General features: G+C 40.2%; 1 protein-coding gene across 2 annotated transcripts in view; it reads right to left on the reverse strand.

Annotated features, from left to right (window-relative positions):
* The window catches only part of GSDME (gasdermin E), a 1,102,496-nt gene that overhangs the window by 747,111 nt on the left and 338,296 nt on the right, over positions 1–17,089 (reverse strand). The window lies entirely within an intron of this gene.

A 17,089-nucleotide genomic window follows, 5' to 3' on the forward strand; every position in this document is an offset into this window, starting at 1 on the left:
CTTTAAGACAGACAGTGCTTTTGAGTTGCCTTTGAAAAGAAGTACAGACACAGATACCCAATGAGCTTAACTGGAAAGTAAATTAAAAAAAAAATGTGTGTGTACATATATATATATATATATATATATATATATATATATATATATATATAAAACAACATACTTACTAAGCAGCACAGATTTTCTGTGTACTGTGTAACAACACCCTTATTCCACTGTGCAGAAGTAGATTACAGGAAATATTGCTTCTCATTTACAGGGTAGCTGCAGTCTGGGATACAGCACTAGTACTGTTCAGAATGGTACATACAGCATCATTTCTGTTATGTAAATATTTTTGTACTCCATCATACTGCAGTACAATATTTGAGACTTACGCTGTGGCTAGGGGCTACACAGATACAGAAATTACAGCTTTCTTTTAGTTCAGTAAGACCAGTTAGGTGCTACGGTCTCCTAGTCTACATTACCCCAAAGATCTTCTTTGGTTGAGTGATCATCTCAAGGTAGAGACAGTCTGTAAACTGATCATTTCAAGGTAGAAAAGTAGAGACAGTCTGTAAACTGGAAAGTATTTTCAAGGCTACAGGATACAGCACACGTACAAAGTTTGCTACTACGATCATCAGACCACATCCTTCTTCAACATATGACTTCACCACAGCACATCACAGAATTTAGCAATTATAGTATACGCCTGTAGATACATGTTGACTGAGAGGAGATTCAGATGTGCACTTTACATAGAGTAAAGGACAGTGAATGACTGGAACATCTTTCCAAAAAGGAAGTAGCAACAGTAAATGCAATGCCAGTCAAGAATGTCTGGGAAAGACATTCAAGGAGTCCTTTTGAATGGCATGAAGAATACACAATTTGTTAAACAGGCTCTGAAGGAGATTCACTTCATAGTGATGTAGGCAGACTGCATGGGGCAAGCACTTCTCATCTCTCATCAAAGTCTGTGTTGTTACACTTCTATCAGTGCATGACTGCCAAATCAAAAGCCAAGCTGCCTTTGCATTTGTGATGGATGACCATATCTATACAAATAAGGAAGCAGCAGATTATTTACGCTTTTGATAAAAAAAGGTTAACTGTGCAAAAGTGAGAACAACATGGAAGTAACAAGCATGTCATTAAACAGCTTTTATGTGGATGCTACAGAAATCAAACTTAAGTACACCAGTTGTTCTCATCTCCTAGCTGATCACTCTAACCTATGGAACAAAATGTCTTTATAACAGATTATAATATTTCTGAGACTCTGTAGTGGAGGTAGTGAAGTGGTTAAGGCGCAAAGGGGTGGCACAATGCACAGTGGATAGCACTGTCACCTCACAGCAAGAGGTCCCCCTGCTTGATTTTTGCTGGAGTGCCTCTTGTGTGGCGTCTGCATGTCCTCCCAGTATCCGAGTTGGTTTCCTCCCTCATTCCAAAGATACACACAGTAAGTGGAACGGACACTCTAAAAGTACTATAGGTGTGAGTGTGCATGTGAGTGTGTGGTACTAAAGATCAACTGCTGCAGGGCTATCCATCTGGTGGTGTGAACCGTGGCTCTAGATGACTGTCACTGCTGAAGTGACACACTGTACCCCATGTGCAATAATGTGAAAAAGGGGATGTGGCTGGAAGAATAACATTTCATCAGCAACAGCTTTCATACTTTTTTTTTTATTCACAATCAGAAACTAGAAATGCAACAGCGAACTTTCTGTAACATAGATGCTTACTTCTCAAAATGTAAACATTACTTCATTTTAAGGATACTCTGGATTCGAAGGGTAGAAGTAACTACATGTCGTGTTAATTCACAATAACCTCACACCCTGTTGTAAAGTAGTGTTTATGAATACTTCACCTTTCCTAGTTACTGCCACCACTTTTGTCCACTGCAAAGGAACTTACATGAAAAAACAAGTAGTATACTTAATCTGATTTTTATTTTCGGCAGTAGCAATTTTGTTTATGGATTTTGTTTATTTTTGTTATGGGTTTAAAAGGTAAGGATCTGTTAAGGTTTAATTACTAATAAAGTAAACTTCAGTCATTAGCAGATTAAAATATAATTTATTAAATGTAATAACACACACATGTGCGAGACAGTACTCAGGAAGTCATGTCTCCTCGAAGAAAAGAATTCATAATTTTTTACAGGAAAACTTTAACAAAGTAATAAACTTTATCAATCATACCACTGCTAGCATCCAATAGAAAAATGCTAATACAGTTCATAATACAGTTTATTCTTCAGACCATTACTAAATATCTAATAGAAATACGCTAAGTTTAGTAAAAATAGATCTGCAACTTCTTAGCTAACATTTCTAACTTAGTATAGAATACGTTTTTTTTTTATCATGTGATTTAGAGAGAATGCTGCCTCAGCTCAGGAAATGCAGCTTAACATTCTGTACTTTTTCATGCTTCCATGTATGCTGTTGCAAACACATACACTAACCTTCTAGAACATGTGTAACTTCATTTTAACTCTTTATAATCCCTCATTTGATGCTGAGAAAGCAATGCACATATCATAAAACACCTTTTACACTTTAAATATGTCATACATTTTTCCAAAACCTTCGAAAACTGTCATTTTCACTTGCTATTTGACTTTTATTGACATGATTTATAAATTACACTTTTTCAAAATCACTAACAAGCAAATTCTGTAACAATGGGTTTGACTGAAATGCAATGACTTTGGTTATTAAAGCTTTGCATAAAAATACAAGAAAAAAACAGAATAATAATAGCAATAAGCATAATAAATTTCAACAAACTGCCTCCGTATTCTGAAAACAAATTGGTTAGCTAAGCCCATTGTGAACTATCTGCTTTTTGGTATCTGACAGTTCAGCTACTTTTTGGATGTCTTTCAAATGACTACGTATTGCGTGCTCATTATCGGGAATAAAGCACACTACTCATGCAAGAGCGCTCATGTACCTCACTTTGGTGCAAGTACAAAATCAAGTGCCATTCGATTTTGTAGTAGTACTGCATGCTTGGCACTCAGCTCTAGAGTAATAAAATTAAGTTTTAAAAAAGTTGCATTGCTTAACTCTTTTAATGGTTTAGAGAGCTTTCTCAGCTCCCAAATTGATTTTACAGTCTCATAAGCAGGCAATCTACCAGCCCCAGAAATAACATCATCACCAAGGTCCATATGAAAAAGTCCTTTAAAAGCTGTTTGTTCTAAATCATGTTGATAAATCCACGAAGCACTGACCTTTTCAATCGGATTTTTTTACAGTCTGAGTATCTTGTATATTACGAATGTTACCACTGGGTAGGGCATCTACATGTCGAATGGCTGGAAGAACTCTCCCAATATAACAACACCCCGACCAGTTTGCTGGTAGCCAGGGATATGCTAGACTGCCGCAAATACAAATCTTTTAGCATGACAATACCTTTTACTGCGCTTCCACTATACATTCTTTGAGTAATATCACATTTTCTCCGTCCAGCCTCCACAGTCCCATTTTTCACATAGCAAGTATATCCCTTGACAGTTACTGAAAGTCTATGTGCAACAGTTTTATTAAGTGATGTAACATTATGCCACAAAGCATTTTTACCTAGTACCACTGATGAAAAGCTGTCCCCATATCAACTTCATTTACAGGGACTAGAAACAATGGGATACCTCCATCACAGGCAGTAGATATGTGGGCACATACCCAACAGTTACTAACATTTAGAGCATTAGCATGTGCATTCAAAGTGGCATGAAATCTATTGAAATTTGGATGCCAATCTGCTGATTTCTGTCTAGATTTTATCAATTGTTTTATTTTTCTGTTAAGAAATTGAACTGTACTTACAGTTTCAGCAGGGATCAGGAAATGTAGTAGTAGAACAAAAATAACAATTGCAGTAATCACGGCAGCAATCAGATTTGAATGACGAGCTGGGCGGGGTCGAAGTGAGTTTTTAAAAATGTCCAAGCATAAATTTATTGTGTGATATACAGCTTGCTGCTGCACTCCAAACACATTCCATAAAGATTGCTGTTGTAGTTTAGCTCTGATGGGTGGCACTTGGTCGCCTGACTCAGGGAAAATGGCCCCTTCTGATGTCCTCACAGTATCAGTTGTCAGTTCTATTTCCAGTCCCTCTTGTTTATCTTCTGGTATGAGAGGAAACCGGTTCATCATCAGACGAGGCTGCAGAAGGTAGGTTGAAGGGAACTGGTTGGCTTTCCTCATTTGGCACTGCTTTTCGGGCATAGGAGATATGCATCCATGTTGGAGACCCTTCAAGTCTAACAGTTGCAGCTGTGACGAGGAGCACCAGGAATGGGCCTTTCCATCAAGGTTGGAGAGTGTGTCGTCTGGAGAAGAAACAAACAAGCGCCAAGTCTCCTGGGTTGTCATCATGTGTTGCGTCAGGATCAGGCTGGAGCTAGGCGGAGATTACCTGTGAATGAAGATGCTGCAGAACAGAAATGCGTTGTTTACAATAAGTAAGCATTTTCTCATCAACTACCTGCAGATCAAAATTTGCAGGTAGGGCTGTGGCTGCCATCCTCATAGGGCATCCCATGAGGATTTCTCGAGGGGAGAACTTTCTAGGTGCACTGACTGCACTGCGGATAGTAAATAAAACTAAGGGCAAGGCCTCTAGCTATTTTACACCCATTTCTGCAGAACGTTTTGCTTAGTTTTCAAAGTTTGACTAATTCTTTTTACCGTGCCTGAAGCCAGAGGTCTATGTGGACAATGACAATGCATCTGAATATTTAAAACTTTAAAAATTACTGAATAATCTGACTCGTAAAATGAGTACATCTATCTGACTGAATACACATGGTACTCCAAAATGGGGTATAAACCTACAAAATCTTCTATGCCACTGAGACCACATCATTTTTGATGCATGGGTATGTTTTTATCCAACCAGAGAAAACATCAATCAAAACTAGTACATATTTAAACCTTGCACACTTTGGTAATTCTATGAAGTCACAACTTGTACAACAAAAAGGCCCCCACAGCTTTTTAAGATGCTGTCTGGAAACAGTCACAGATTTAGAAATATTAAATTAAAGACCTATAGTACATGTTTGTACAAGATGCTGAACAACTTCTGAAGCTTAAGGGGCATACCATCCATCCATCCTCAAACCCTTTTCCCATTTTGCATATGGGGTCGGGGTGTCACTTCCACAGTGACAATCAGCTCGAGCCAAGGTTTACACCACTGGGTGGCTAGCCCTGCCATGGTAGTTAATTTGCACCTCACTCTCACACACACTCACCTACGGCTAATTTAGAGTTTCCAATCCACCTACTGCATGTCTTTGGAATGTGGTAGAAAACCGGCACACCTGGAGGAAACCCACATGACCACAGGGAGGACATACAGACTCCACACAGAAGGCACCCCAGCTGATAATCGAACCGAAGAACCTCTTGCTGTGAGGTGACAATGCTTAACAGTTGCACCACCGCGGCCACCCTTAAGGGGCATACCAGTCAGTCAAAATCTGTCTAATTAAAGCAGTTTTTTCCCATATGGGAAGGTGAATGGTAAGCCAGTGACAATTGTGGTAAAAGAGTTTGAGATGCTACTAACCCTTCTTCCAGATAGTGCCAAAGTGAGTCCAGAGAATGACAGCAGCCATCACGGATCCGCATTACCCTTTCAGAGTTGTCAGCTTGGTTTTGAAAAGAAAACACTTTCTGCAAAGTTACAGGCACATTTTCAACTTGAAGAGGCTGCAGAAAAGAAGCCCAACAGGATTCAACAAAGCAGCCTACCTTGTCACTGTATCAGCAAAGGTGTTTTCTACAGACTCAAGTGAGTTATCTGACCTATGAGCGGCACATTTAACAACAGCTATTTCTCTAGGGGAAAGTAGGGCATCGAACACTTCGTTTATAAAGACTGAATGTTTAATTTGTGTCCCTGCAGAAGTTAAATAACCTCTTTCTCTCCAGAGAATTCCAAAATCATGAACCAATCCACAGGCATATCTAGAATCAATGTCTGTAACAGTCTTTCCCTGTGCCAGCTTGCAGGCTTCAGTAATAGCTACTAATTCAGCTACATGAACTGAAACATTTTCCTGCAACTGTCCAGTCAATAACACTTGATCAATACTACAGACCACAAAAGTGGCTGTCAAGTGTCCATCTTCCCTTTTGATACACAATCCATTGACAAATTAAGCAGGGTTCTGCAGAGGAGTATCTCAGCAATCAGGTCTAACAGGAAGCACATTGTTAACAACAAAAAAACAATTAGAAGTTCACCTTTATCAGCAGTAGGGACAAGAAAGACTGCATTCGGGAAGGACATTTAATAATTTGCAAAGAAAGATTATTAAGTAGAGCTAGCTCATATTTGGAAAGTATAGAGGCAAAAAGATATTGTGTTTTAGTTTTTAATAACAAGGCATTAACATCACGTGGAACTGCAGCAAAAGTATCATGATGCAGAATAAGTGCCACTGCCATATTACCTAACCGGGCAGTTGTGCTACAGCTCTAAGGCCAGGGGGAAGTGTGGCTGCCACTGGGTCAAGATTTGTACTATAATAAGCAACTGGTCTAAAGCCATCATTTCTCTTCTGTGCTAATAATTCTAATGCCACCTTGTTGTGTTCACAACAAAACAGAATGAACACTTTTGAACAGTCTGGCACTCCTAATGTTGAAAGATTGGAAAGAACTGATTTTACCTGAGTAAAAGCATGTTTAAGGCAAGGTTGCCATGGAAGGAGCTCGGGGGTGTCCTTTTTCAGTAGTTCTAATAAAGGTTTAATTATTTCAACATAGTTAGATATCCACTGTCCATTGTCCACAACAGCCTGCTAAACGAAGAAATGCTCTAAAGTTGTTTTAGAGTATTAGATCTTGGTGCCATCTGTATAGTTGCAATGCAAGAGGGCAAAATGTGTCATGCATTTTCAGAGATTAGATGTCCTAAATACTGGACTTGTGTTGCCAAAGCTGAAGCTTAGATTGGTTTGATTAGACAGAATGTTGCCTCACACTCAGGAAATGAAGCTTTACTTTTGTACTTTTTCTTGTTTCCGCTTATGCTATTGCAAATATACACTAACCTTCTAGAACATGTGTAATTTCATTTTAACCCTTTATATATGGTATCCGTTAATGTGGGCAAACACAAATGAGATAAGACAGACACCATGTGAACAGAAGCAGTCACATTTAACAGTTTGATACTAATCTTGCTTTGTACTTCTTTTGTTTTTGAAGAATAAAAGAACTACAGAAATCAATTCTAGCTGAGGTACAGAAAGTAACAGCAGGAATACTGGGCAGCACATTAGTTCAATCCAGGGTAAAGACTATACTAAGAAACCTTAGCTGCATAATCCGGAAGCATACCAGCAGGTGTGGACAATAATGGCCTGGATATCCTAACTTGTAAAACTCTGCTGTCCCGGGTTCATCAGAAAACCAGGAGTACTGGGGGCTGACAGCAGAAGGAGGGTTTCCTGTTTGTTTATTTATCTTCCATTTAACATGGTTCTTGAATTTATCTGCAGATTCTTTTCAGCAATCCCTTGGGCCACAGGTACAGAATAACTATCAATAGAAGTGATGTTCGTATTTAGATGTATTGTTCTCTGATGGCCTTTCTCAATGGTGCTGAAGGTCAACAGGTAGCACACTCGCCTTTGGTGCTGGAAAACCAGAAGGTTGTGGGTTTTATTCCCACTCCAGATGGCTCAACTGCTGACACTGTAATATAGCATTAGGAAGGTACTGCACTCAGTGTGTTGTCCTTCCAGTCAGACGTTAAACCAAGGCCACATCTGCTTGAGTTGGGGGTAGCTCAGGTGGATGTAAAGAGAAGACACAGCAGTACTTCATGGAACAGCCTAATAGCAGAGTCCTAACCTATAAAACGAGAAACTGTACAAGTCAGTCTACCAAACAATAATCACACTTCAGCACAACAAAGTAGTACCTGTACTTAGCAAACTGAACTGATTAACAAGGTAATTTAAAAATGCATGCTAAAACATATGCTACTGTTATGGTGTACCTGTGTAACACAGAACTTAGCTGATTCAGAGGGCAAGCATAATATTAAAGGTACAAGAGGGATGTGTATGGTTATACACACACAAAATACAGAATGTCATATCACCAACATGTCACACACCAGCTTGTGAATAAAGAACATTTGGAATCACACAGGTGGATAAAAAGGTCAACAGACAAAAGGAGAACAAGATGGGAAGAGGGGGATAAAAATTGTTTTGTAAAGAACACATTATGATCATAAGAAGAACCATATGTAATTCACATTTTTAAAATACTGTCGAGTTATTTACATGAACCTTGTAAACAGTTTTCACCAGGTGTTGGTTGCCTTTTAATTTTCTGCCAGATGGATACTAACACTTATCAAACAAAAGGTGTGGACTCAAACCAGTTCCCATCTTTAACATTAGTATGGTTCACACAGAATGCCAAAGATTATGAGGTTATGTGTTAATGACAATTTGTTTGGTACAGAAATACCTGAAGTTCCACAAAGATTAAAACACTGTAAACATCTTTAGGATTGAGATGCTTCAAAATAGCATTTTTCACTTTTTGTATATAAAACAAATTTTCAGCCTCAGCAATTTCAGTGCAGCTTGCTTACTAAAATTGTAAAAGCCTCACTGGATATGCACGTATGATGAAAATGTTTTGCCTGAACTCTTACAAAACCTTCAGTATGAATACATACAATAATTGTAATAGACATATATATTCTAAGGATGCCCATCAGAAAAAAAGAGCTAGTAGACTTGAGTGCAAACTGGGTTAATCATTCAAACTCAGGAAATTAAGAATAATGATATTCCATTCTTTGTCTAGCAAAAAAAAGGGAACTTACTGTACAAGCATTGCGGGACAAAGTTTAGAAATGTGTGCCATGCTTAGAAACAAATAAAATACAGACACAGTAGATATGCTACAGTCTATTGAGATCTACATTCCAACTGAATTCTCTGAAGAACAGTGTACCATACAACAAACAAATCACTGTTCTTATCACACTAAATATCTGGCAGTTAGCACAGGGGATTAGGTTCTCTCAGCTGTTAAACTGCTTCCTGTAGACCAGGGAACAAGGTTTAATTCCTTCCACCTCCATTTGCCTACTGTGCGACTCTGAGCAAGTCAACTAACCAGACAGTGCTCCTAGCTAGCTCCTGAAAAGGGACACTTGGTTCAGGGGCTTACCCAGTTAACAAATGCATAACATAAAAAAAAACTACACTTAGTTACCCAGTACACTTCAGGGAATCAGAATCTTGCCCTCAACTAAACAGAAAGCAGAGTAAATAGGCGCATTCTGTTGAGGAGATTCTTGGAGGATTATGCAGAAGGCTGAGAAGCACAGGGTAATTAGTAAGTGCTTACTTCATTTGGGAAACTAGTGCTCCTAACTTTGCTTCAGGTAAAAGCAGTTTAAACATGCAACAGGATACCTGTCTCAGTGTTTTTTTTCCATTTTAAAATGAAGAGCACCTGTGGGGCAGGCAATGTGTAAGTTTTGGTCTAACCAGAGTCCCAATCACCTGAAGGATGTCATGGTTTTGAAAAACAAGGCCTGAGTATCCTTGGTTATACTACTTATGTGGAACTTTCTACAACTTTAGTAATGTTCTAAATAGTGCATCTCTAGTTGGGATGTACTAAATAAGCAAGACTAACTCAACACAATATGGAACCAAAACATCTGGTCACAAACTCAATAAATATTTAATGCAAATTTTTTGGTGAGCTGTCTTTTTATTTTAAGCTGCTGTACAATAATAAGGCAACTGATAAATTCTTTACATCATTCTCCACAGAGGAAGTCCGTGTACAGTATTGTATCCATTCTGCAGAAATGCAGAATGATGCAGAAATGATGAAATTTATATTTATTTAGTTATATGTTTTGCTAAGTGTGTTGAAGCCCATTATCAGTGGAAGGCTGGCACTGCTCTCTGGTTAGGTTTATAAACTAGTGTGTGCAGCTTTACTCCGATTTCCTTTCATTACAGTGTATTGAAAACCACACTGACTATTACTGTGCAAGCCAACGCTGCACTGCAGTGTGATTTTTCATTTGTCTCCACTGTTGTGCCACTAAGGAGTTGGTATATTTATGTGAAGGGAGTGGTTTTAGCCCCTCTGTAAACAAGAACTGTTGCTCTGGGTTAACATTTTCATATTATGCTTTTTGATACAGAACATTTGATGAACTGTAACCCACTTTACGGTGACTTAACGGAACTTGGATAAACCTTAAGGTTGTGTCCTAGTCAGCCTCATGCAGTAGGCAAACTGAGATGAAGTGAATCAAACCCAAAACCAAAGAATGAAGACAGCAGCTTGTAGCCTTAATTCTCTGTACTAAGCTGCCAAGGCATGGATTAAAGTAATGGGCTTAAAACAGATCACTTAGCGACACCAGTTGTTAGAGAAGATAAGAGTTGTACTGCTACTGCTTTTCTGCATTGCCAAGAACTTGTAGAAACTACAGCAATTGAAAAGACCCAATGAACGAACGAACAGCACAGCTCATTGATCTAAGCATTTGGTTAAGTACAGGGAGACAGACCCAAATGCATTAGTTAAATCAACTAAAACATCTCCAGTCACCAGACCATTACTCGCATACTGTTATCAACTAGATATGCCAGTAAGTACGGCAGCTGTGGTGCTGCATCCTTCCTTGAAAATACTGCTGTTCATTTCACAACAGGCCAGACCTGTGGTTTACTTTTATAGGATCACAGGAGGTTACTGGCTATCGACCCCGAGGCCATTTCAAGCCTAGATGTTTCATCTCAATGTAATATCATAGATAATCTAGTCAATACCCAGGATTGTATTTAGTAATGACTGCCATGTCCGGGAGTGTTGTGGGCACTATCCCCAGTATGAATTTACAGTGCCCCATCCACTCATCCAGGTTCCTTTTGAACAGTGTCCTAGAGGTACTCTGCTTCACATGAGTTGGCAGCCTATTCCAAAGACTTCCAAAGACATGGCAGTTGTTGAGAGACAAATCTCTGCCTCCAGCATGTCCTATTCAAGTTACAGGCCATATTTAGGTCCCTGGAATGGGTAGGTCTAGTTCAGTCTGATTTACAGATTTGCATCAAATTCATTAGGTCTGGGTCGGAGATTGCTCTGTAAGCCAGGCATAAGTCTCCACTAAGAAGTCTATATGATACACAGTATAGTGACTGGGACTTTAGTTGGTCTGTGTAAAGCACGTGCTGGTTTCCCTTGATCTTCTTTGTTAGAAACTTCTGAGATCTCTCCAATTGCTGCAGGTGCTGTGTATGGTACATGCCAAAAGGGGCATTATACTTAATTATGAGCATGATTAGTGAGAGTATAGAGGGGTTATAACCTTCTTTGCTCTAGAGGCTATGCCTTTGCTAATCAAGTGTGCTATGTAGAAAGCCTTCCTTACTACAGTAGACACATGGTGGTCAAAGTTAAGGTTGCAGTCTACTTGCGATCCCAGATCCTTTACCACTTTGTAGGTACATAGGTTGTTGTTAATTTGATAGTGTGAAGGGACATTGTTTTTACCGAAGGGAATGATGATGCATTTCTTTGAATTAAGTTTGAGACCATAACTAAGACACCAGTTGTCGGTCTGCGTAAGACCCTCCGGAAGGATAGTGACTTTATTCGGGGATTTGAGAATTGCACCCAGTTTGCAGTCATCTGCAGACTTGGTCAGCCACAGCCTCTTAGTTTTGGCCTGAACTTCTGAGAAGTATATAGCAAACAGTAGGGGGTAAAGCATTTTCCCTTAGTTAAACTGAAAATGACATCTAAGCATTTTGGATAAGGATAAGAGGACAAAATTTGGCCTGTGGCAAAGATGGGTGTCTTGTCCTATGGAGAATTGAAATACTTTAGCCATTTCCAGCCATTTTTCACACAAGAACCTTACCAAAAATTAAAGACAGATGGGAAGTCAGAGAAACTCTCTGCAAGTTTTGAGAAACCTAGTGCGTAGCCTGTTAGTTGTAGTAATTGCCTGTCATTAGGTAGGATAATTTGAAAGGAAAAAAAAAAGGTTAAAAGGTGAAGTAGGATAAGCTGCTAAAGAATGCTGCACTGAATGTGACTGAAACTGCTGAGTTATCTTGGCACAGGTGATTTCAGATTGCTGCTTTCCAAGTCTTTCAAAAGGTTTAATCTCTCCAAATACTTCTTTTTACATATATTGATGGGAACAGACCCCATTCCTAAGTCAGGGGATACATAAAGTCCTTTTGCAGTATTCTAAACAGAAGGGATCTCCCGCCCAGGGCAGCCTGATGCTCAACAATATACAAAAGCCTAATGATCTTGCATGCACTGTACATCACACTTATACACAGAACATATGGCTTTAAAAGGACATACAAACGAGACTAGCCAGAACTTATTTGCTGCCAGTTCAAATATAATTGTTACTAGTTGATCTGAATGCTTTTTGTTGTATTGAGTACTTAGCCACCAAATAAGTGCCCTGTTGGGGATGTTTTTTTTTACTTTTCTCTGTCTTCTATTTTATTTTGCTACCTACAGTTCATGTCATTCAAGAAGGGAAAATGTCAGTGTGGGAGGCAGATTTCCCATAAGGATCGTCACAAACAGTGCCTTTTTTGTTTGGGTGTTTCCCATGACCACACCTCTTGTAGTATCTGCATTTGTGCCTAAGATACTTAGAAGCAGTTTGTCTTCCCTGGCCATTTATTTTGAAAACCCACAGTTTAAACAGTTAGCCCAGGGTACCACAGCAGAATCCTTTAACCCTAAGACACTCCCGCTAGGTAAGAAGAAGGCCAAGAAGACTTGGCTGGATTCTTTAGCTGTCCAGCCTCCGGTGGACATCCCTCTAGTACTGGGTAATACATCTATAGGTCTTTCAGCATCTACATTGGATTCTCTGTTGTGACCCATTAGAGGCCAGCATGGATCTGTTCTTTTGCACATTCTCTGAGGCTTTGCAGGTGTCTGCTCCGAACATCGAGGTTGAACCATGGATGATTACCTTGGAGGGTCCTAAAGGGATTCTGCAGATATTGGTCAGGGAGGAGATGCCAGGTTCTCTTATCGAATCTCGCCAAGGGTCAAAACCTCTGGTATTTGTTAGGACTGATGTCCCCTCCAAGAAAAGACAAAAATTGAAGCATGTTTCGGTCTGTCCTAAGGATCCTCAAAGGGAATAGTAAGAGTTTACTCATGGCTTGTTTACTGCCTTGAAGGCCCTAAAGCTTCCTCAAGAGGTTTGGTACTTACTCCTGCTTGGACCTCTATCCCTTCTAAATGATTTGGAAACCAGATTCCTCAGATGAGTATTCAGTGTCTAATGAGAGGGTCTTTGTCCTATTCTTCACAGATGCCTTCAGCTTTGGCTTATGGTTCTAAGGAAGAGAAGTCTGTTAGCTCTAAGTCTCCTTTTGAGGAATTGTCTTTTGTGGACACATTGTTAGGATGATGGAATACTTTAAGTGGGATTCTTCTCAAGTGTCTGATATTCACAGAAGATATTACGAGTTGCTTCAGATGGATACTCCAAAACCACTGGCAGTTCCTCCTGTGTTGGCTGCCTTGTTAGACGCTTTCATTGCTGCTTTCAAGTGTCCTGATTCTCAGCCTCCTGCTCCAAATAAAACTGATAGGTTCTATAACGTTCCCAACACTACTCATTTTTTATTTAAATATCCTTCTGCTAATCCTGCTGTGGTGTCAGTCTGTTCTGACAAACCTTCTAACCTTTTGCCTTCTTCCAAACGTTTGCCTTCTGATAAAGACAGTAGAGCAATGGGGAGGATTGATATGAAAGTTTTCACTGCTTCTACTTTGGCTTTTAGCACTGTTAATTACCAGACCCACATGACCAGGTACACTATGGCCTTGATTGCTAAGGTTTGTCAGGTTATTTCAGACCTCCCTGATTCTGAAGGCAAACTCCCTGCCGTATCTATTTTAGGTTCTGCTTCACAAGTGGCTCACCACTCCATTAAGTGTAGCTATGATGCTGCTGATACCTCTTCCAGGGTTGAGACATTTGGGTCTGTCATGAAGTGTTATTCTCTGCCTGTGGACATTAAGGTCAAGTTGTTGGACACTCCACTGGATAATAAACATGTTTTTGGGACTGCTGCTGCTGACATGTTTAAGTTTCTTCAAGAGAAAGGAAAAGCCTTGCAGGACCTTAAACATATTTTTGTCACTCTTATCCCTAAGTGCCACAGGAATTAGCCTTCTAGATCTGCTTTTGTTCACAGGCAACACCACTAGGCCTCCAATGGCAAGAAGGGTGGTAGGTGGGCCCCCTCTGCTAAGGCTTCTCAAATTTCTGGGGTCCAGAAGCTTTCTTTACCTGATAAGTCTGCTTCTCTTTGACAATTCACCCCCCTTTCTTTTAGTCCAGGTTACTTTGTCCATTCAGCTTTCCCTTTGTCTTCCAAATTGACATCTCATCACTTCAAACTTCTTGGGGTTCTTTCCATCATCTGTCAGGCTTACATCACGGTATGGAAGTCTCTCCTACCTTTTCCAGGGATTTTTCAACCTCTAGAGCAACTTCATCAGTTCCTGGAGGTTCTAGGGTCCCTGGTATACCAAGGAACCATTCAACCTGTCCCCCCTCCCCAAGTGGGAAAATGTTTTTATTCCAGGATGTTTCTGGTTCCTTGAAAGGAGGCCACTTGGACACCTATTCTGAATCTTTCCCAGCTCAACACCTTTCTCATGGTCCCTTCTTACTGGATACTTACTCTTCAAACAGTGTTTCCTTTTTACTAATCCGGGCTTTTCTGGTTTCTTTGGATCTGAAAGATGCTTACCTTCATATTCCTATTCACCCTCTTTTCTGGATGTTTTTATGTCTCTCTGTGTCTTCCTTTCATTTTCAGTTATCTGCTTTGCCCTTTGGACTTTCTACTGCCCCAAAGGAATTCAACATGCCTAGTTTCTGTGACTGCTTTCTGCAGGCTTCAAGGCATTTATATTTTTCCTTATCTAGATGACCTGTTGCTTCAACCGCCTTCTCCCAGTCACCTGTTATAGGATCTGGAATTCACCATCTCTCTTGTTCAAAGTCTAGGGTTCACTATCAACTTCCAAAAGTCCATCCTAACTCCCTGTCAGGATCATGTGTACCTGGGATGCAGGATTCAAAAAGTGCCAATACTGGTCTCTCTTCCAACCTCAAAAGTTTTGTCACTGGCAGCCTACTTTCAGTCTCTACTTTTTCTGACTGCCATGCCAGCCTCTTCTATTCCTTGTTGCCAGACTGCATATGTGGAAGCATATGTGGAAGCTTCAATGGTAACTCAAGTCAGTTTGGCTGCAGCACTGCCACCCTCTGGATATCAGTGTACCTCTCCTTCCCTGTCTAAAGAAGGAATTTGAGTGGTGGATTCAACAATTTGCTCTCAACCCAGGCCAGTCCTTTCAGACTCCAGTCCCTTCTCAAGAACTGTTCACTGATGCCTCAGACACGGGGAGGGGGAGGCTTCTTTTGGTCACATGAAAGTTCAGGGTCTCTGACCTCCCCATTAGAAGTCAGACCATATCAACATCAAAGAGGATCTCTGATTCTAGCCTTCAAACCTTTCACCCCATGTTCTCTGCAGGTCCCTTGAAGTTGTACACAGACAACACTACAGTGATGTGGTATGTCAACAAGTGGGAAGGCACAAAATCTTACCTCCTCTGCAGGATGGCTCTTCAGTCTTGGGAGGTGGCTCTCAGTTACCAGTTACCTCTTAGGGCATTATGCATTACTTCAAGCAAACTCTCTGAGCAGGTCCAAAACACAGGCTCGTGAATGGATGCTTCAGAGAGACATGCTTCTGGACATTGTCCATTAGTGGGGTATTCCTCAAGTAGATCTTTTTGCCTCCCCTCTGAACAAGCAGCTTCTTCTCTTCTGTCCCAGAGTGCCACGCCATCTGGCGTGGAAGACTGACACCCTTTCTTTTCCATGGAAGGGGATTTTCTTTATGCTTTCTCTCTTCTTCCACTACTTCCGAGAGTCCTGCAAAAGATTTAGCTGGACTCCCCAAAAATCTTGCTAGCGACTCCCTTTTGGGCAAGACAGCACTGGTTCCCCTCTTAACACATATAGCCAGGGGCAATCACCACAAGTTACCTCATCGGTTGGACCTCCTCACACAGGAGGAGGAGTCTCTCATCCATTCTCACTTGTCCACTCTTCAACTGACACTGTGGATGATGGGGTTTTGATCCCTTTCAGACACCTTTTTTCTAAGGATGTGTTCAGGGTTTTTACAGGGAGCAAGGAAAGCCTCAACCAGAAAATCTTAGATGTCCAAATGGAAAAGGTTTTCTGTCTGGTGCCATGCTTGTAACCAGGATCCTATATCAGTGGGGGTCCCTCTGGTCTTGTCTTATTTGTGCAAGTTGCTCCAGTCTTGCCTTACATATTCTTCTGTGAAGGCCCATTTGTCAGCCATTTTTGATTGTATGCCTTTGAATCCTCCTAGGTCTTCTCATTTTGAGGTCAAACAATTTCTTAAAGGTGTCCTACATATTAGGCCTCCAAGAAAACATATTATTCCTCCTTAGGATCTTAATTTTGTTTTGGGAAAATTGACTCAGGCTCCTTTTGAGCCTGCAGATTCTGCTTCTTTGCAACATTTTTTTTACAGGGGGCAATTGACAAAGGAATTGTCTCTTGGGGAGCTGGTAGGTTATTTCTTAGTTAGGACTATCTTTTGGAGGCTTCCAGCAGGGTAAGTAAAAAAAAAAATCTTTGTAACACTTCCTGTTTTATAATATTTGTCACAACCTTTAGATTAATTGTATAAATTTTTATTTGGAGCTTTTCTCCCCGGGCCTCTACTGAAAATGGACATGTATCCAGCTAGACTAGCCCAGTCAACAAATGTAAAATAAATAAAATAAAAATAAATAAAAATAAATAAAAATAAAACTGTACCTGGAAGACAGTTCTGTTGCTGGCTCTTACTTCTGATCAGAGGGTTTCTGAGCTCCAAGTCCTTAATGCTGTTCCTCCTTTTTGTTTTTTCACAGGGACAGCATGTCCCTCCATACTAATCCTT

The sequence above is a fragment of the Protopterus annectens genome, chromosome 3.part1 (assembly GCF_019279795.1).
Source record: "Protopterus annectens isolate FY-2018-M chromosome 3.part1, PAN1.0, whole genome shotgun sequence".
NCBI classification, from domain to species: Eukaryota; Metazoa; Chordata; order Ceratodontiformes; family Protopteridae; genus Protopterus; species Protopterus annectens.